Source organism: Crocodylus siamensis, chromosome 7 (genome assembly GCF_052110815.1).
Source record: "Crocodylus siamensis isolate JL-2025a chromosome 7, ASM5211081v1, whole genome shotgun sequence".
NCBI lineage: Eukaryota > Metazoa > Chordata > Crocodylia > Crocodylidae > Crocodylus > Crocodylus siamensis.
In genome coordinates this window covers 56,728,614-56,750,570 of record NC_143401.1, presented here as the reverse complement: position 1 = coordinate 56,750,570, position 21,957 = coordinate 56,728,614, and the positions used below count along the sequence as shown (strand labels likewise).

General features: G+C 45.9%; 1 protein-coding gene across 2 annotated transcripts in view; it reads left to right on the top strand.

Annotated features, from left to right (window-relative positions):
* The first annotated feature begins 19,871 nt into the window (after positions 1-19,871).
* The window catches only part of PALD1 (phosphatase domain containing paladin 1), a 199,068-nt gene continuing 196,982 nt past the window's right edge, over positions 19,872-21,957 (top strand). The window contains exon 1 of one of the 2 annotated variants that reach the window (XM_090057409.1): positions 19,872-20,123. The gene's annotated coding sequence lies outside the window, so the exon portion shown is untranslated. Of the gene's footprint in view, positions 20,124-20,249; positions 20,622-21,957 lie in introns of those variants that run through there. The other variant, XM_090057410.1, reaches the window with a different exon arrangement.

Here is a 21,957-nt window from a genome sequence, read left to right as displayed (position 1 = left end):
ACATTCATTCTAATCAGGTAGGGGAGGCTGCTCTTGGGCAGAATTTACCTTAAAAGGTTCATAACACAACAGGCTGAAATGCATCTCAGAGCTTCCCAGCCCTTTCTTCCTTAGCTTCTCTTTGTTTCCTACAAAAGAAGTTGATCAGTCAATCACCCGTGCCAGTCAGACTGCATAGCAAATGGTGCAGGGCACAGTGATTCAAAATAATTTTTGGGCTCCAAAATGTAGGTTAGGAGTATAGCACTAGAGCTTACCTTGCACTCCAATTACTTATTAGCAGCACTACATTTAAGAAACAGCTTGTTTAGTTTTGCTGTGTTCAGTGAGACTTTCATACAAGTCTGTTTCTTGATTAATGCATTCTCAGAGTTCCTTGTGGTGTTGTATGCCTCGGTTAACTTGGCATCTTCTAGTTCTCTCCACTTGGTATCACCGCAAATGTGTGATAGGGACACCAGGGATCTATTTTGTAGCATGTTGATCTGAGACTAAAAGAAATACAAAACTCTAAAACACTTGGTTCAGAGGTGATATCTTTATTAAACTAACTAAAAAATAGCAAAAAAAAAATCTGTCTTTGCAAACTTTCAGGCACATGCCCTTCTTCTGGCAGAGGAGAAATCAAAGATGTAAAAATGCTCTTAGCTAGAAAATAAACTTCATTTTGCATGGGGGAACCTGAGGCTGGATGTATGTTCCCCTGAGTCCCTGAGAGTCTCTGTGTGAATTGCTCTTTGCTATGCAGATGAGGCTGATCTTCTCTGGAGGTGTCAAATCTCAGAAGCAGGCAGGGAGGTACAGAAATCTTTCTATCTGTTTAGCAATGAAGTTGATTTTCCCTGAAGTGACTAAAATATGGTATCTTCCATGTTTTGGGGATCTATTTGGTAATCAAGTTGGTCTGAGACTAAAAGAAATACAAAACTCTTGTTTCAGAGGTGATCATGAGCTTTCTGTCGTCTCCTTAGCCTGTGTGTATATGCACACAGTTGATGATATAGCAATGATTCACACCAACTACACTATAGTAAATATAGTGATACAATGTAAGGTAATGCATTACATTTCTGAAAATTCCTCTTTATCCTCAGGCTCTTAACAGTTACATGTACACTGTCATGGATGGCTCTAGTCGAAAAGGGTATCAGTAAGTTCTCCCCATGCTGTGCATTATATCAAGGGGGGAAGAAATATTGGCCAGTGAATCAGAGCATGCTGGCAGATGAACTCTTTGAGTAGAAGTGATATCTTTTATTAGACCACTTAAATAGTTGCAAAAAAGTTGTTCATGCATGTCCTTCATCAGGCAAAAAAATTGAAAATGGTAAGAGAAATTTAATATGGACAGAAATCTCTCAGATATGAAAAAAGTCAGTCTTTGGAAAGCTGTTCCCACAAATTCAAATTTAGAGGAGTTGCAGGGAACAAAAGAGCATGCTAATAATCTTATAGAAAGTTCTTTGGGACCTTTATTATTCTTTAAGTTCAGATGACTTGGGCGTTGAGTGGCCTCAGGTGAAAAGTTGAGAATCTCATCCTGATATGGCCTGACAAGGGTCCAAAGGATTACATTACATTTTACGATGGAACTTGTTAGGTTTAGAAAGTAAGAGCAAAGGTGTTGTCTTGTCCCTTTATAACTTCCCTTGCAGATGCTGAATGATCTCCAGACCCTATCTTTGGGGGACTGATAGTCACAGAGAGCTCCAAAGTTTCCTCAGTTGGTAGCCATAGCCTCCTATAACCATGTCTTCCTCATGGTGGCCTCCTGTTGTAAAACCTGTCTTTTCTTATAATAGAGAATCTTAGTGGACTCGTTCTGACTGGACTGGAGCAGGAGGTAGGAGCTTGATTATCCTGTTGTTATTTCAGCAAACTGGAAGGGGAAAAAATTCAAATGTTGTGCAAAGGGATTTCTTCTAGTTGACTTCTGGTTGTAGTTCTCTACAGGACTTTTGTACTGTATAAGATTTTTGCTTGTTTAGGCACTGAAGGAAGAATGCTGATACATTATTTGGATGGGGGAGAAGAGGTGGGAGGGGAGGATGGGCTGCAGTGTGGTTCACCAAACTTTTGTAGGACATGAAATTTAGCCAATAGAAAATGCACTATACAGCCTTTGAAATCAATAACATTGTTCCAGTGGAATATGTGATGATAGTGTACAATGTAACATACTGCTTATTATTTTGCTAAGAAACTTTTTCCTCAGATTGGGATAACAGTATTCACAAGCTGAAGTTGTTATGCAGACTGAAAGAGCTATATGACTGCTAACCTGAGAAGTGATTGAATTTTCAGCTATAACTATTCAAGGAAGTTCATTTCTACTCAAGTCACAACTTCTTCAAGTAAGTAGCATTTAAAAATTAGTCCTTGTATTTCTACTTTTCCTTCCTTCACTATTTACCCCTGGGAGCCTGAAATACTTTTCCTCTAATCAGGTTATAGGCATGTCCATATGGTGTCAGGAATTGTTATGTGGATGCAGCAGCCAGGGAAGAATAGTCATGAATGTTTGAACAGGGCTCATAAAGTCTGCAGGTCTTCTATCTATAATGTTAACCCATGGAAAATACACGAAGCAACTTAACCTGTAATTATTTCAGAATTTTAAGAGGGATCTACAAATAAAATATGAAAATTCCATCTACTTCAGCAATAGCTGATGGTGTCCCTAAGGAGGAGCCTTGCTCATCATCATAGGTTTCATAGACGTTAGGGGCCAGAAAAGACCTCATGAGATCATCAGGTTCAGCCGCTCTGCTGTAGGCGGGAAGTGACCCCAGCAAGAAATAAATCCATCTGTTTTTTGAAGGAGTCCAGAGTAGGTGCTTGCACCACATCTTGGGGGAGTTTGTCCAGATCCTGGTTACATGGAGGGGTTAGTGCCAAGGAGGTCCTCTCCTAGTGCCAGGGATAGAGCAGAAGGGTTTGGTTGGCTTGCTTGGTACTTAAAGACTGTTTTAGTTGTGGGGACTGGCTGAGAAGGTCTCTTGGGAGCAAAACCTGCCTGAAGAAGCCAGCAGGCTAGGCAACCTGCTTGGAGCCTTGGACTCTTCCTAATTATCGGAGGTCCTCCATTAATAACTCAAAAGGAATCCATAGTCTTACTATCCAGTTAGCCAGGCAGTCAGTCTGTATTGTAGCAAACAATAAAATATGCAGCTCAGATGACCGAAGGGAAGAAGCACTGCATTATAATCATTTTTGTGTTGGTTTACTATCCTTTGAACTAACAGGAAAAACCTGTAAGGATGTAAATGTAATCTTTAATCTTCAAAAAAGTCGTGTGCTAATTGCAGAACCACTAGCACAGTAAATGCTAGGACATTACTTCACATTTAGGCTGTTGGGAGCCAACAGGCCAAGTGGAGGGGAGGCTGTAGTAGAAACTTGAAAGGAAATACAAAACAAAATATTTAGATAATGATTCACCTTTTAGCTTAACTAAAAGAGGCACTTAGCCGGTATTCGTTAAAGTAGTTGGAATGTTATATTGTATTTGCAGTCCACCTCTACTGGCAGTATGAGATTCCCCAGCATATTATTCTGGTTGAGTACCTATTAAAACCACTTACAAGACTGAGCAGTTGTAAGGAAGGAAGTGTTCTAGCTCTGCATGACTACAGTTAAGTAGTTGCTTTTTTTTTAAAAGCATTTTTCAGTGAAGGTTACATTTAGAGGGGCTATTCCAGTACTCGCTTAACACTGATGTAACTCCATTGACTGAAAAGGAATAGCAGAATCAAGCAATGAAGTTTTAACAGGCTCTTAAGTTTTATTTTGTTTTAATAAGGGAGGTTTTTTTCTAAACACGATTCTTCTCAGAAGACAAGAAAGAGGATGATAATATTATGAGCTATGCAAGATAAATTACAGGAGACTGAAAAAACTACTACTGAGACCAAGGAAGATACATTTATCTTTAAAGATAAATGTATTCTCATGTGCTGTACTATATAATGTATTATATGATCAGGTTTTTTTTTCACTTCCCTAGTTCTGTATTGAAATCATGCTCTAAAAATAGCATTTACTGCATTTTACACTGATGAACTATTTTATTCCTAGTTTCAGCAGACTGTGCAGTACAAATCTAAGATGATATAACAAGCATGATTCACATAGCTGAACTGCAGCACAGCCATTGTTCTCTGATACCTAATTTTGTCAGCTGGGAAAGGGTAACGCATGGGAATTTTCTGATTTCCCCCCCCCCCCCGCACAGCTGGTCAAAAATAGCAGGGGAAAGCACAAAACCTTTTTTCCTAAAGTTTCTATTTCCTCCACAATTTTCAGATTTCAAAATTCCAGCAACATCTGGCAAAGTCATAACCCCACTGTTCACTCCCTACTTCCAAAATGTCAACATCTTGAAATTAGCCACATTTCAAGCGCTCTGCTGTCTCTGGGAGAAACGCTGTAGGATTACACCGGAATGCACCTCTGGGCAGCTGCAGGTTGTATAGCTTGCGCTACTATTGGACAACAAAGCAGTATCAGCTAGGGAAAGGATAAAAGCCTGGGTCTACACTGGGCAATGGAGACAGAGACTAGCACAAATCTCTCTGGGATTTTCCATAGAAAATTGCTAGTAGCCACCTGAGATTTCTTGGAGGACTGTGTGAGAAAATGTACTTAAAGACCTCACCCTACCTACCCAGTCCCAACTTTAGAAAGGAAATGACAGAACCTCCTTTAAGCCATGTTTCAACAAGCTTTATATTATCTCTGTATTTCCATACACACACTATGGGAAAAACGATGAAAGACTATATATTAGCAGTGGTGGGTACAGTTCACACTACAGAAAGCTATGCAAAACAGATTAAGATTAAATCTATGGATGTATGAACAGGTTAACCCACAGAAACCCAGGCTGGCTGAGTTCAAAAAAAAATCATGACTACATGGTTTATGTCTTTAGGGTTAACAGCTGAGTTGTCAAAGCTCAGTGCTGAAGTGAGCAGCCAAGCCAGGATTCACAACAACAGGTTGCTCTTGCAAACCATGTGCCACTACAGCCCAACTCTGCAAGCAGAGCAGAGCAACGTCTTTGTTGCCCAGCTGGCCAACCACCTATTCTGGCTGCCAGGGGCTAAGCTGGAAGAAGCTTCACCATTAGTATGCATCTCCCATGAGTGGAAAGAGAAACTGGGGAGAGGTAAAGGCTTTATCTAATGACAGCCCCAGCTGCCTACAGGTCCATTCATATGCTTTTTTTCTAAGTGGTACCTAGTATCCCCTAAAAGAGATGTCTCTGTTGGTTGTCACTGCACACCAGTCAGAACTTTGGCTGCTTGAACTGGTATGCTAGTCTTTCTGGGCACATCCATACATGTAGGCACATGTGGTTACAGCAGCTCAAATAAGAGCAGCATAAATTTGAGCTGGGGATTTTTGCCTCAGCGCACATGCCCAGACATGCACTTTGATGTGGGACAAATTGTGCCACTTGGGGCAAAATAACCCTGCTCAGCTCCTCCTGGATTTGCAGTCAGGGGGAGCTAGAGCCTGGGGCCAGTATAAAACCTGCCCTGTGCTGCCCCCAGTAGTATAAAAAAAACTGGCCTGGCAAACAGCTCAGGGTTACTTGCTCTCAGGAGCTTCCGGGGCTCTTTTTTCACATTTTGACATTTAACCCTCATGTCACTCATATCCTGTTTTTTCCTTAGTTGGCCTCCCAAAAAAGTTAGTTGCATCATTCACCCTTTGGCCCCACACAGTGGGGACTATTAGTTAGATAGGTGAGCCTTAAGGCCCGTGTTAACTGGAAGATACAAATAGACAGGAGCTTCTGGGGCCCAGCCAATTGGTATCTGGGAACACTACCCCTTGTGCCAGCTGGGCTGCTGAAGCAGCCCTAGAGTCCCCTGCACCCTCTATCCACTTCAGCAGTCTGACAGTGGGGGTGCTGCCTGGCTATGACCTGCTGCCACCTGTGACAGCATGTGGCCCCAAGGCTGTGCGTCTGCCAGACCTGGACAGAGACTACATGGCTGTAGCAGAGGCATCTGCACCTCTGGGCCAACTGCCAGCGGGCTGTGGCTGCACAGTTGGCCTTTGTGTGGCACTACTGCCATATGTGCCATTGCCCTGCCATCTGGGCACACGTTCTCAGTGTGGTGGCCTGCTCTTAATGGTCAAAGTATGTACTCCTGGCCCCAAGTTGCCAGGACATCAGCCACCTCCAGCTGGGTCCTGGGTGCCAGCCCCGAGCAGGCTTCTCTGCCTGGGTCCTGCCACCCTGCCTCACTAGCAGGAATTCTGGTGTTCCCTATTTAAAAACTGCAAAACCTCTGATAAAAAAATCCAAAATGTACTCTTTAAACTACCCCAAAATCCATGTTCTTCCACAATGTGAGAGAGACAGATCAGTTGGGCAATGTTTTATTGCTATATGTACAATGTTGAAGTAGTTTGGAAGCCTACCAGTGTCTCTGTCATCATAATAAAATAAATTATAAATATCTATGTTTTGATGTTTGCCTCTGGTTTTCTTATCACACGATGGGTGCGTAAAGTGGGGATATGGGTTTGCAGGAGGGGGGTGGGAAGGGATGTGGGTAGGTGTGGGGATTGTGGGGGAACTGTGGGTGTGGGGGGGATTGTGTGACAGGCCTGCTCAGGAAGGGTGGGTCACCTGCCCCCGACAGGGTGCAGCCCCCCACAGGGTGCATGGACTGCTCCGCCCTGCCCCCCTGCAGGGCCCACATGCCCCGCTGCAGGGCCCGCATGCCTTCCTGCTGGGGCTGGAGCCCCCCATGTGGCCCACAGCTCACCACAGGGCCCACAGCAGCAGCAGCCATCAGGATGCTTGGGGCCTGGCATAGCCCGCACATGGCATGGAGCTGCGTGGCTCACTCCTGGCTGCCTGGCACCCTGCGCTGTCTGTGTCACATCATGCAGGCCCAGCACAGCTTGGCACAGCGCTGTGTGGCTTCAGGCAGCTCTGCACTGCTTAGGCTGTCACCCAGCGCCTTGTGCTGCTTGCGGGGCCTGTGTGTCATGCCGGGCTGGGTCGTGCCTGCACAGGCTCCATGTAGGCAGGACATGGTCTGGTACGACACACGGTCCCTGTGAGTGGTGTGGGGCCCCAGGTGACAGCCTGAGCAGTGCAAAATTGCCTGAAGCCGTGCAGTTCCATGCTGAGCCAGGCCCACATGATGCAGCACAGATCTGGGCCAGGCCAAGCTGCACTGCCCCACACCATGCAGGGACTGTGCCAAGAGAGCCCTAAGCGTCCCAACAGCTGCTGCTGCTGCAGGGGTGAGCTGTGGGCCCAGCAGCCAGGCTGTAGCCTCATTGGGAGGGCTGTGGGCCGTGCAGGGGGTAGCTGGGCCCCCCCCAGCAGTCCCCTGCACCCACACAGCTCCAGTCCTGCCCTGCCCCAGTTCCTGTTTACCTGGGGTTGGAGCCCGGGTCCAGGTCACTGCAGCCTGCACCATTCCTTACCCTGCAAATGCTGCAGCCTGCTGCAGTACCAGGGCAAAGGGCAGCCATAGAGATGCTCTGGCTGGCTACCAGAGCGTCTCTTTGGAAGACCCAAGCCTCCAGTTCAGTCGGGCCTTTTTTTCTGCAGAGTTTTTGTTTTGTTTTTTGTTTATATACATACCTGTATATCAATGTATCAAATTTTGGGCATGCGCTGCAAATATGCAGCTCAAGGAATGTTTTTTTTGTTCCCAGTATGCGTCTTGATCTGTCTGAAATGGCTTTGAGACGTGGCAAGAGGCATGTGTGGGCTCATCCAGACATGCCTTCTGTCTTCGTTGCCCAGCCCAAAACGGGGCCTTTCCCCTTTCCCTAGCTGATACTGCTCTGCTGTCCAATAGCAGTGAATGCCATACAGCCTGTAGCTGCTCAGAGGTGCATTCCAGCATCATCCTGCAGCAGCCCGGGTAGACAATTCCCTTCTGCAATCAAGAGGCTCGGTTTAAGTTTTCATGAGCCGTGGCAGCAACAGACAGGAAGAATGGTGGCCAAATCTCAGCAACCCTGATACTTATCCCAATGGTGTGCCTCCCTTTCTTCATAAGGGAAAACAAGTTGGAGTTTCTGGATTCTCTAGTATCATACGCTTTTTTGAACCAGCATGTATTAACATGGATACCTCTCCCATGGTGGTCAGGTAGGACCTGCAGTGCAGTAGGAGAAAAACAATCCTTTTCCTATATATGAGTTTGGCTGCCTGATGGAGGATGGGAAGAATGTGAATACTTGTTCCATTTATCACTTCCCTATAGTTGTGTGTGAATCCATCAGTGACCTCCAGAACCTTAGTAAGCCTTATGACACATGGGATATTACTTTGCACTCAGCAGCACCAGCAAGAAATTTGCCGGTGCTAAACTGATTCAAAGTAAACCAGTTGTGGTTGGAGGTTGCTAGCTTCCAGGTATATGACATATGCTGCTTCTTGAACAAGGGAAACCTGTTGCTGTTGGGCTGCCCCTGTACAAAGGTAAACTGCCTGGCTTCACAAAATTCACCAAGAAAGAAGCCTCCTTCCTCAGGTTTTTGCACCATTGGTGATCCATCCATGGTTCTCTCCACCAATCCATACTTGTTTCCTGCATGAAGAACCAGCAGTCCACGGAAAGAAGATGGTCCCAGAGCAAGTCATCATTTATCACTGAATATCCTAGCCTTGAGGTGGTTTGCAGCCATTAAGCTACAGCAGGCTGTATGGATCTCTTAAGTGTTGCATAACAGAACTGTCCATCTTGGCCCCTTTGTATTATTTCTGGCATACCATGAGATGGTTCTCATGGTCATGGCTGAAAATTTGCAGTACAGTACGTAGTTGGAGGTGGGAAGCCTGATATATAATTGTAATCTGGTGCTTGCCGAATGAGGATGGTGCATATCTATGCAACTGCCTCTATAGGCTGCAAATAGTGCTGCCATCCTGTCAGGAAAAAGTCACTACGGCTAGGGACAGACGCTCAAGAAGCTCAAACCTGAATTGATTCAATCTTTGCAGGTTAATCTAACCTGCAGAGATTGCATCAATTTGCAAGTGGATAGACATTCACATAAAATTTGGGAAATTTAGGCACAGGCTAGAAGCAGGGGGCCACTAAAGCGAACCCTCCCTTCCTGTCCCCACTGCTAAAATGGGGGGGGAATGTGGCCTGGCGCTGGCAGGACACTATGATTAGGGAGTGATTTAAACCCCCATCCTTGACTGCATAGTCCCTAGCTGGGATGTGCCTGGAGGTAGAGGGTGAAGCAGCCCTCAGCAGGCTGTATTGCCCCCCTCTTCCCGCTCACTGCTCAAAGGGCAAGGGAGTGTTGCCAGACCCCACCCCCTGACTAGTACTCCGAGGCAGAGGGAAGACTGCTTGTGTGGAGTGCATGCATCTGTTGATGATACTGAGCTTTTCAATCTCCCTTTCCATGCTTCTTCATCCTGTCTGCAGCAAAGTGATGGCTTTCACAGGTCCCATGCATTGCAAAACAGGTCACTTCTCACACCTCTTTCTGTCCCATCTTGAACTGTCAGATTGCAGCCTTTGAAGCAAGTCAGCAGGGAGCTTATCAGAACACAAAGCTAATCAGCCCATCAAGAAAACAAAAATCAGCTTTTTCCAAGGCATTTTTAAGGAAGAATGGAGGGACAGTACCATCTGGCCTGCTGATTAATTCCAAAAAGCCCTAAGCAGACACTGTTCTGTTTGCCTTTGTTCCAGTGAAATTGGAGACAGCTAGCATGGGGGTGGCATGACCATGACCAGATGCTTGCTGGGTGTGTGTGTGTGTGCGCGGGGGGTGTTCCTTGCTTGAGTGGTGAGACAGGGTGGGGCAGGGAGAAGCCAGGCAGATGCTGCTGTGCCTGCAGTCTCTACCACCTCAGCCAGTTGGAGTTCCAGGTAGGACGGGAGGGGGGGGCCAGCCATGGTCTGTGGTGCGGACAGCCCAGCCCAGGGCTGAAAAACATGCTGGAATGCTGATTTAACTTAAACCAAAAAGGAGTCTGAGACACAAATTCCATAAATTGGTTTGACCCAAATCAGTTAAGTTTGATAAATTCAACCAGCTTTATCTTAAACCAGTTTTGGCCATTTTGATACTGGTTTATGTGCACTGAACTTATGTCCTGCTACAGGTTTAAACCGTTTCTAATCACTTAAACCAGTTTATGTGTAACTTCTGTCCCTAGCCTACTTATAGGGTTACCATATTTCCAGGACCAAAAAAGAGGACACCTGTTGGGGGGGGGAGCAGGGGGAATATAATGGTTAGTGGGCCAGTGACACGCCAGTGCCCTGTCCCTGCCTATTCTGTTACCCCTCACTGACAAGCCACACCCCCAGCCTTGCTGCTGCCCCTCACTCCCAAACAAAAGTACCCTGCCCTCCACCCTTTGCTGGTGCCCCTGACTCCTGACCCACAGCTCCCTGGTGCTGCCAGTGCTCTGCAGTCACCCACATCCCCTGTGCCCCTCCTTTCCTGATCTGCAGCCCCCTGCCCCCCTCCCAGCCCTGGCACTTCCCCTCACACCCTATCCACAGCCCCTGCCCCCTGTCAGTGCCCCTCACTCCTGACCCGCAGCCCCCTGCACCCCTCCCAGCCCTGCTGGTGGCCCTCACTCCCAACCTGCAGCCCCCTGCCCTTCTCCCCAGCCTGGCTGGTGTCCCTCACACCCGCAGCCTCTGCGCCCCAGCCCTGCTGCCCAAGTAGCTCCTGCATTGTGCACACACCTGCTCACTCAAACACGCACACACACGCTCTCTCTTTTCCTCTGTAGCTGGGTTGCCAGAGCCTGCACAGGGAGCATGTGATCCCCAACAGCCAATCACCTTGCTCGCTGCTTCCAGCCTGAAACAGTCAGCCCAGGAGAGCAAAATGCCCAGACGTTTGCCCTTATTTTAAAAACCCACCAAGATGCAGCATAGGGGTCCAAAAAAAAGGACACATCTGGGGAAAACCCGGATGTATGGTAATCCTAAACCTTCATGAATTCTGGAATTTTTTTCTCAGTTGACCCATAGAATGTGAACTTGGAAACTTCCAGGTACATTTTCCCATGCAGCACATCATTCCTTGCAGCAAGTATCACACATAGCACAGGGGGAGGCATCACTGCAAAAGGACTTTGGGATACCAACCTATTCCTCTCCTCTCCCCCCTCCCCTCCACTGCTCATTTGTGGAAAAGCAGATACAATGTGGATTGCTCTGGTTTATGCGTTTAGCTTTCTCTCTCACAATTGTCTCTTCATGTGTCCACAGCCTGAGAGAGTCTCGTGGGGTATTTTGGATGGGGTTTCCCTACAGAACAACAAGGGATTAAAACAACCTTTTGTTATTTAGGGGAATTTATAAATTGTTTCTCTCAAGATTAAAAACTAAAATAGATTGAGGAAGTTGGGGCAGGGCTCTTAATTTAGATGAAGATTATTGGAGATGATTTAATCACCCCTCCCCCTTGAAAGGAGCATAGCAGGATGCGGATGGCAGATCTATTTAGATTTATGTGGTAACATGTCTGGAAGTGGCATGGATCTACATTCTTTGCTGTAGGGGAAAGCAATGAAAAAGCCAATGGAGATTAAGTGAGGCAGTCTTTAAAGCAAGGCTCTTTCGTAGGTACTTGCATTGTTTGCTCATCCAGCTGCAGGGATGTGGATTCACACAGCTGGAATTGTCTGGCAAGGAGAGAATATGCCACCTTCTCTCCCAAACACGTGAGGAAAAGTATGTGATACCTGAAAGCATGTCTAGGTCTATCTTAACCATGTAGCTGATCCAATAAAAAAATATCATTCACAAAAACCACTTGCATATTTCCAGGACCATTATGGCTACAATATCACTTCAAAACTAGGGGGCAATGGCTTTTATGGACAGATCCTAAATGCACCCCTGAGAGGGCTGTATCTGGAGAACACAGGGCTGGTTTATTTATCTACAAATCTACACTGCTAATCCCCACATAACTGGTTTGAGACAGGCAACTATCTGGAAACCAGAGATATTTAAATGGTACTTGGTAAAGAGCTTCATAGACAGTTTCTCATCAATACTAGCTGCTACAGAAAATCCTGCTGCTAACACCAGTAGTATTCACCAGCAAATGTATACTGACTCACCTGTAAGGCCCTTTAAGAGGCTTGTCTGAATATAATCATGCTGGCCGGAGAAAGGCTGTGAGTAGCTGGTTAGGAACAAGGGCTCCAAGAAGTAATGTAATACATCTGTCTCCTAATTCTGTCCCTCTCCTTTAGTTTGTTTATTAATAAAGCTAACCTGTTCCTGAAAACTGACTATGGCTCCTTTACTGAACCTACAAACAGTATCACCCAAACTCTTCCTGAATGCAGTTATATTTATGTGAGATATATAGGTATGGACAGATCATATATGTGCACATGCATACACATGACATTTTATATTAGCACAAAACTTGAACATGTTCACCTACCACCAAATGCAGATCATGGAAAAGGTGACATGAATATGATGCGATCACATGTCAAATCGGCTCCACTAACAGCTAACTGTAACAGAGCAGAACTGTGGTAAGTAGGTGAACACAATTCTGTTAGTATCTATGCCCTTAGAAATGCAAATAATAAACCCAGAAATCATGGTACTGGAATAACACAGCACAGGGCCCAATGCTGCCAGCTGGTGCACGTGGAGATAAACCTAGGCACTTTGGGTAGTGCCTATCCCACCTAAGTCAGACTGAACAGTGCCCTCACTAGGGAAGAACCAGTGCCACCTGGGCACAGCCCTCACTACCTTGGGAGGCTGGGCAATGCCCATCCCCCTGCACAGCACTCAGGGCTGAGGGCAGATTTCTGTGGAGGAAAGGATACTGACTTTTTTGTTCTGTGGCAGCTGGCCCTGATGTCTGCCCAGAGCAGGAGGGGAAGTAGTCCCAGCTGCCCAGCACAGGAGGGGAGGGATTGTGTGAGGGTGAGGAAGAGTGGAGTGGATAAAGGTGTGCAGAGTATGTTTTGGAGTGAGGGAGATGAGGATGCATGAGGAAAAGTTTTGTATGTGTGTTTTAATGGTCAAAGTGAGGGTAGTGGGGAAAAGCCCCAGGCATACAAAGAGGAAGCCAATTTTTCCTCTCCCCCTCCCAGCCCCATAGCCACAGCTGGGTATAATAGGCTCCACATTCCAAGCTGCTTGGTTGCTGCTCTAGCAGGTTTGTTGCTAGCACGTAGGCCTGTACACCTTCTTATCCTGTACAGCCATTTATCTCTTTTCTCTCACAGCCATTCATGCCTTCTCTCTACAGTTGCACACAAACCTACTCTCCACCCTTTCCTTTTACATCCTCACATGCCTTGTCTTATGCTGCCTTCTACTTGCTGGTGTCCTGAAAATTTCCTGCTTTGAGATGACTTGGCTGAGGTTGTGATATCCAAAATGTGACACATCCAAAAACAAGTGAACCTGGTTCTCTCTTGACTGACACTTATTATCCACTATGACTCTACAAAGGGAGTATAAAGGGTACCAAATGGGAACAGTGGGACTTTTCACTTCTCTTGCACTCATGTGGCACAGCTCCCCGTGGGAGTGCAAGACAGTAGAGAACCAAGATGCACATTTACAAATTATCCTGCTGACACTGTAAGACTGTGTCAGGTGTTCTAGCACAACTAAACTCCAGCTTCTTGGCCAGACAACCACCTCACAATTAATCCATAGTTCTGGATATACCATCTGAGCATACCTGTGCACGTGTTATATTTGGCAGACATACTTGCCTGGCTAGATTCTATAAAAATTTATTTTACACAGTGTCAGGGGCAAGGGCAGCAGGCAGGATAAACTGTCCCCAGCTAGGCCTGGTTATTGAATGGATCTAGCTGCCATTGGCCTAACAACCCCCAGCTGGCCCCAGTGGCTTATATGGCTGCCTGCATATAAACAGCTCTTACAGTACTCAGCAAGCTACTCATTTAGAAGGGTATTTTTCTGTCTTTTCAGAAAAGACAGGGGTTTGATACTATGTTTTTAGCTTCTTTTTCTTATCTTCTTGAGCCCTAGTTTTTCAGTTCCCAATTCGTGTCTGTTTGCTCACCGTGTTCTTTGTCCTGGTTTTTTCTTTTTCTTTGGCCTGGTTTTCTGTTTCCTGGGTTTTGCTTGTTAACTGTTATCTCCTAGTCCTAGCTCTAGCCTTGACACCTTTAGACTCCTTTGCTGGCTCTGAGCTTGTGACTTAGCTTGGTGATTGTCCATACCTTAATTCTGTATAGCCCCAGTGGGTTCTTCCAGATCCTAGTTGCTTACAGGCCTCATCTTCCATACTCACCTGCTTCTGATTTCCTAGCTGTACTTGGGATCCTTGCTTCCCTGACCCTGTCTGTTCCTAATCCCCTGTGTTGTGACCCTCTAGGCCAGTGGGTCTCAACCTTATTAGATTCAAGGCATCCCTTGGAAAATGCCAGCTCTTAGCTTTTTACTTGATGTATGGAGTACTCCTTTTTCTTTTCTTTTCTTTTTTTTTTTTGGTGCTTAAAAATGATAGAGTAATTCTTCAGTTAGACTACATTCAGAATAACTACAAGAGGTCAGTATAGTTCTGACACTGTGGTTCCTATTTGAAATATCTGGGGTAATCTTATTAATCATGTGATCTTACCAGTGCTAATAGCGTGGCACCCTGGCTGAAAATCACTGCTCTAGAGTGAAGCCCTGACTACATATATCCTGGTCATATCTCTGACATAATAGTGTATCTTACAACCACAGGATCTTGATTTTTATTCAATTAACTTTCAAAAGCTGAATACATAGGACTTAACTGCATCTATAGGCCTCCCAAGAATCCTGCATGCCACAGGATCCCATATTTGTGTTTCATAAGTTCTTTCATTCTTTCCTAGACTCAATACTGAAATGTTGCTTAATTTAATGCCAGCAGGCAGCATGTTGTTGAAGATGGCACATTGAACCTGATGCATAAAGCCGTTCGTTTCTCTGGAGGCCACAAAAATCACAGACACACACTCATTAGATGGCACAAAAGGTGTATTTGCAAATAGGGTCAGAGCAGAGTCAAGAACTCAGATTACTCCGAACCCACAAAGGAATTTTGCAGGGAATATTTATCTTCTCCCTCCTGGGCACGTGTGCAGAAACAGGAACTCTTACAGCTCACTTCCGTTTCATACAAGCATACATGTGGTTACATCACTACATACATCACATGCATAGTATAATTAATTACTTAAGTATGCAGGGCGGAGAGGTAAATATGCATCAGCTCAGGAAAATGGAGGTGAAGAAGTTGTTAAATAGGTTAGCTTTGTTGTCTGGTGTGATGACCAGATTTCCTAGCGAGTCTTGCAGAGGCCCCACATTACCCAGTACCTTCTTTTTTCCCCCTATGTATTTAAAAAAGGACTTCTTGTACTTGATCTGGGTAGCTAGTCCCAGTTCCATCTCCGCCTTGGCCTTCCTGACTGTCCCCCTGCAGCCCTAAGCAAACACTGGAGAATATTAATTTGCTGTATAATACATACAGTTCAGTAAAATAAGTAGTATAAATAATGATATAAAATATATGCTTGTTAGTAGACTTGAGGAAGGAGCAGATCCTTATCAATTCTGACCCTGTCTTGCTATCTGATACAAATGGGTGAACCCTTATGCCCATCTAGATAGAGCTCCACTGACTTCAATAGAGCTTTACATGGTCCACTTGTACAGATCTGATTGGAAGGCTGAGACCTTCATGATTGTACCAGGGAAAATGTATTAAAGGCATCTAGCCAAAGTAGGTAGATAATCAAGACTTACCATTTACATTTTATTTACCTGTTGTTATAGATAAACAAACAAACAGCCCCTAAATAGCTTGCTGCTTTGTTCCACTGCTCCGAGTAAAGGAAATAATTCTTAAAACAACTGAAAAAGAAAACCCCGTATCACTCTATATGCTGAACAGAAGGAACAGCTATTTGTAACAATTAAGCTCTGTGAATATCTAGGGAACCCTTCCCCCCCACAATTTTATTGAACATGCTCTCCAGTGTTTTAGTGCCACACTAAAGTTTACTTAGTTCTTCATTGTCTGGCTTCTTAGGCATGTTTCACATCTATGCACTTTGTGAAATGGGAACAAAAATAGTTAATAAATATAAAGTGTTTTCATTTAGGACTTTTATGTAGTGGGGACAAAATAGGCCTTTGTGTTCATGTCCAGAGACATTTGATTGATATTTTCCACATTTATTTGGAAAGAGCCACTGCGCTTAAAGGCCAGGAATCTAGACTTTGAATTGTTGGGAAGGAGAGCTGGATGAGGTTCCAGTTCCCGATCTTTGGCTTCCTGGGATCAACAGAAACAGGATATTTTGTGCAGAGAAATCCCTGAGGAAAGGAAGCAATAGCTGAATAATTGAGCTAAGCCTTTTTGTTAACATTACAAAATTATGCTAACTCAGTAATGCAAATCTGCCATAAATCCACCTTAATTGTCCAGTTAAAGAGGCTTGTGGTTGCCTTGGTCATTGGAGAAGTGTAAAGCAGCCAGCAATTATCAGGATTCTGGCCCGGGTTCTTTTTTAAAACAAATTATTTTTTTGAAAATATTTCCTGGTAACATGATTGAACATAACATGAATTGTTTTCTCCATATCCCTGTTAGCCAGAAGTGGGAGGTTCTTGCAGGACAGTGAACACACCAACAAAATGTAGAAGATCTATTTAGTGCCTAATCTCTAGTTTTGCCAAACTGCATTATTTACTTTTAGGCCTTTATGCAGTTTGGGATTAATTGCTGAGACCTTCTGAAATTTCTTTGAAGAAACCATGAAGGTCAGCAAAGATTTATTTTTGCTTAACTTCATCCTATTCCTCCTTGTCTACAGCCTTCAAAAAACAAAAATGATCTTACTTGTACATAACACCTTTCACATCCAGGCAAGAAAGATGACAGGGAAAGAAACACGCTGGGTAAGTGCCAGACATAACCATTTGTTTACTTTATTTGCATTCCTTCCCAGCACCTCTGTTATCTTATTCACATATTTTCAGGAAGCTCTTTTGTGATGTGGGATGCTTTTTTTTTTTTTTTTTGCAAAGTTCTGTAAAGCACCAAGCACACCTTTGGTATAACTGAAGTAGATAAAGAAAATAAATTAGCTGTACTTTTTAAAAGGGATTTCTCATGAAGGAAGGCTTAATGCAGTGACTTCTTTAAGCAGAGTACCACAAGATCCTTGTAAGTGTAATACAATATCAGCAGTGGTAGGTGTGCAAACACCTACATGTGATTCACAAGAGGCTTGAAACCCAGAGGTTTCACATAAAAAGCCATAGTGTCAAAACCATTCTGACCTGTTGTGGTCTTTTTGTGTTCTGTGCAATGTGGGACTTGCTCTAGTATTTTTCCATAGTTTAGAAAACAGTGAAGGCTAAGAACTGGCATTTTCTAAGGGGATACCTTGAGTCTAAGGAGGTTGAGAACCACTGGCTTAAGGACTTTTTCTCTTTTGCACTACTTGTGTAAAGAACCATACAGAGCTGTGTTCCTAGCACTCAGGGGGAAACAAAAGCTGTTCTATTTGCCATCTTCCCTGGCAGCACAGTTCACAAAGGAAGTGGGGAAAGGTAAGCTGCAGGTGGGGTCAGGCTTCCACCCTTTTTCCTTGTCTTATCTAGTAGAGCTGGTTGGCAAGTAATGGTGTAGTAGTAGGGAGCTTGGACTTCTGGTTTGATTTAAAACTAACATGATTCTACTAGTAGAGAACTTGTAAACTTAGGAGCTCTAGGACCCTACCTGAAACATAGCTAGCTCTCTTCATCATGAACACTGCATGCCCCCAGAGGCTGGGAGGGCACAGTGACTGCCCACAGGTGGTGGTGGTGGTGTCAGCAGTGGGGCATGGCGGCGGCGAGCTCCTACAGGTGGTTGCGGTGGTGTTGGGGAGGGGAAGGGGGAGGGGGGACGACTACCCGCAGATGCTGCCGGCAGCATCAGCAGCGGCGATTGAGGACTCCTCGCAGATGCCACCAGCAGTGCTGGTGGTGAGGGGACAGGACGGACAAGCAGTGAATGCCTGCAGGCACCTCTGGCAGTGTCAGTGGTGCTTTTTGCAGGGGGTTCACTGCCAAGCTCAGGGGTCTCCATCCCTGATCACATCAGATTCACAAGGCAGATGTAAAGTTTTTGGGGATGGCTAGTGATATAATTAGTCATGATTCAACTTTGATGTAGCTGACTTATTTTACATGGGGAGAGGGAGATCTCAGGTTCCCTATCACCTTCAGCTACATAAGCAGAGCTTAGCTGCTTGTTCTTTTCTAGTCCAACAATCAGTTTAATTCAGTTTTTAGTAGTTTGGTTTCAAGCTGATCCCAATATAGCAGAGCTAAAAACATACTTTAAAATTTGACTTGATCTTCTCCTTCATTAGGCCTTCACTGTTAAGGGACTGACACAAATAGGTTTCAGTTCCTTGGTGGATTTAGATACTAAACTTCAGACAGCCAAGGTTGAAAATTGGACACTGAATGCAAAATACCTTTGCTGCACTCTGGAATCTCCATATGTTGAAGTACTGGCAACAATTTTCTGCAAATGATGTTCACTTTTTTTTTTTTTCTCTTTAGGTTTTCATCAATCTATTTATGATAAGGTCATGTCTTGCATTTCCAGAACTATTTTTGTCTGAGATTCTCAAAGAGCTAATTCTTACAATAACGCTATGAGGCAGGTAATGAAAATGCAGAGAATCTCAGGGACCTCTGGAAGAGATTATCTCAACTGTTTAACAGTACATGGTAGTACTACATGGGGCGAAAATACCAGGGTGGGGAAGATGGGGGTGGTGGAATATTACATTCAATTACCTGCAGGAGAAATTTTAGAAAGGTTGAATGTATTTGTTTGCATCAGAATTTGGCCAGGACTATAGTTAATGTCCCTGCTCTCTACAGAAAAATACTGCAAGATCTTTAATTATCACTGGTAGCCAGGAGTTTGCTTTTGCATTTTATCCAGAAGACAGTGTATTGTCAGCATTCCTTTGATCTGTACATTTAACTGCAGGCAAGGCAAATAATTTTGGGAGGAAGGAGTAGATCCTGATGATGCTGGGTCACAGCTCTTTCCCTCTGTCTCTCTCATCTATCTGCCTCCACCTTGAGGGGAGTTTGTTTGAAATGACTGATGCCTTCTTGTACATCACAGTATCATTGGAGATGATTCTGTGCTTGTATGTCCCAGATACTGATGATAGCATCTAATTTCTTCAGACTGGTCTTCAGGTGTCTCTGAATCTCTTCTTTTCCCCACCTCTAGAGTGGTGACTATCAGCGAGTTGAGACTATAAAAACCTGTTTTGGGAGCCAGTTGTCAGGCATCCTTATGACCTGTTCTTTTCAATGGAACCAGTGCCGTGTAAACATGGCTTCATGTTTGATTGAGCCAGCATTCACCCGACAGGTTTTCTTCTGTCCTTCCAGTGATATGGAACATTTTCCAAAGACATTGCTGATGGTAATGTTCCAAAGCTTTCAGGTCTTTCCAATATGTTGTCCATGTTTCACACCTGTACAATAGAGTAGGGGTTAAGGTGTCGTGGAGGACAAACCAAACACTGCCAGGGTGCCATTCCTGCATTAGCACCCAGCCACTTACAGTGGTGTGGAGACATTTAACAAAGGACAGGCCCAGGCTGAACACGGCAGGTGGCAGGGATTGTTCAGTAGGGTTGTTTTGTGGGGGTTTTTCTGGTTTAAAAGACCTTTTTTCCCCCAGTTATAAGTTGCTGGGTTCACCTAGCACCAGCCGCCCTGGGCCTGTGCCGGGATGGGGCAGCTTGTAGCTCGAATAAATGCACAAACCGTGGGAAGACGAAGCCTTTGCTGGTTGGGCCCCCAGCGTTAGGTCAGAGCCCAGGAGGCGGCGGGCTGGGGCTCCGCTTGAGCGGGAAACAGCAGGCCCCCCGCGGGTGGCGGGCGCCGGCAGGAGCCGCCCCGGCCGCAGGGGGTCAGGCGCGGGGCCCCAGTGCCTCAGCCCGGGCGCGGGGCGCGGCGGGTGCGGCGCATGCTCGGGAGGCGCCGGCCCCGCGGGTCTCAGCCCGGCTCGGCGGGAACAAAGGCTGCCCCGCGCCGTCCGCGGGCGATGCTGCGGCCCCGGTGAGTCCCGGCGCTGCGCTGAGGGGAGCGGGGCTCGGCCAGGCATGGGGCTTGCGCGGCCCCACCTTGCCTCCCCTCCCGGCGGTGGGGTTTGCTGGGCGGATCCGTCCCGCGCAAAGCCTTCGGCTGTGGGGACCTGCGAGCCCGAGTGAAATCCCCCCTCGGCGGGGCTGGCTCGCGGTCGGTGCTGGGGTGTCAGTGACACGTGGAAGCCGCTGCCCCGGGGGCGGGCGACGCAGGATGGGCCGCCGGCTGGTGGAGGTGCGCGGGCTCCAGCGGCCCCTTCGCTCGCTGCAGCCCAGGAGCAGCCATCGCCCGGCACCGCTTGTCCCGCTGCTCCGCGCCCTGGGACGCGGCCGCTTCCCTAGGGTGTCCCCTCGCCGGCATCCCTGCACGCGCAGGGTCATTCCTCTTCTGCCTTCTCTGGTCGTTGGCGACTCCACTAGCCCTCCCGGGTGCTGGGTCGCCGCAGTACACTAGGACCTGGGCTGCAGTCAGGTATTTAAGACGAGGGGAGGATGGCATGGTGAGGATGGCATGGCGCAGTTCTGCTGTGTCATCTTATTCTTGGGTAAAGCAGGATGTCCTGGAACCGTAGCCTGGGGGGGAGGTGGTGTTGGGTAATGGTTACTCTGCTCCTTTCCTCCTGGTGTTTGCTTAGGTCTTGTTTCAGATTAGATAGTTCAGCTCTTTTGGGCCAGGAGCCCTGGCCTTTCTATAAGATTTAGCACAATGATACCCCAATCCTAGTTGTGGATGCTGCAACCATCCAAAGAATAAAGGAAGCTTTAGGAGGCAGTTACTATCCTTCCCCTACAGCATTTTTACTCCGTCAAGCTATTTGGCAGAGTCAAGGAAGAAAAATTGTGGGTTAATGTTAAGAGCTCTGTCATTCCAGGGATTCCGCTTTCAGTTCATGCATGTTTATAATGAAAGTAAGAGGGTTGTTGAGGGGAGATATTTGGGGGCCACACCAGTATTCAGGTGCCCACTCAAAGTGGGCCCCAGATACCCTGTTTAAACATATACAAAATAGGATTCAGTAAATAAAGGGAATCCTTGTGCTGTTTTAAAACAAATCGTAAAATACAAAGCTATTTGAGCAAAGGGAACACATTAATCTACAATACTGATTTTTTTTGTTGATGGCATGGAGTGTTTTTCTTAATGAAAACATTTTCAGCAGTTGGACTCGTAGACAAACTGGAACATGTTCCTGTTGGGCTGACAGGCCAAGGAGGGGTATTTCATATCTGATACTTAATGAGCACATTTACATGTGCTATTTATGCAGAGCAGTAAAGTCTGGTCATATTGCACAGGAGTTTATTGGTCTTGCACACCCTGTTTGAATGTGTTCCTAGGACTGCAGCACATTGAGCCAGGTTGGAGTAGCTCTGGTTGGTAGGAGGTCTGGGAGGTCAGCCTGCCAGCATGGGGCTGCTTCAACCCAGCTCAATGCCCTGCAGAGGGGCTGGCTGGGACACGAGTGTGCTTCAGTTTGGGGGCTAGCTGGTAGGCAGCCCCCGCACCCTTGTGCCCCAGCCAGTCCCATCAACATCTACATGTGTGTTGCTGCGGAGTAAAAAAAATTGTGTTTACAAGTACTATCCTGCTGTGGAGTTAATTGGTTTCCTGAGGCCTAATACCACTGCATGTATAGATGCTGAGATGTTTACTGCCCAGCTAATTAGGAAACTCCGCAGTAAAGTCTTGTGTAGACATGCCCATGTGTGCTGAAGAATCCTGCTATTAACTAATTGTTCCAGCAGAGGACACTATAGGGTAACATCATCAAGGATTGCATCTGGACATCATAAAACTACCATACCAA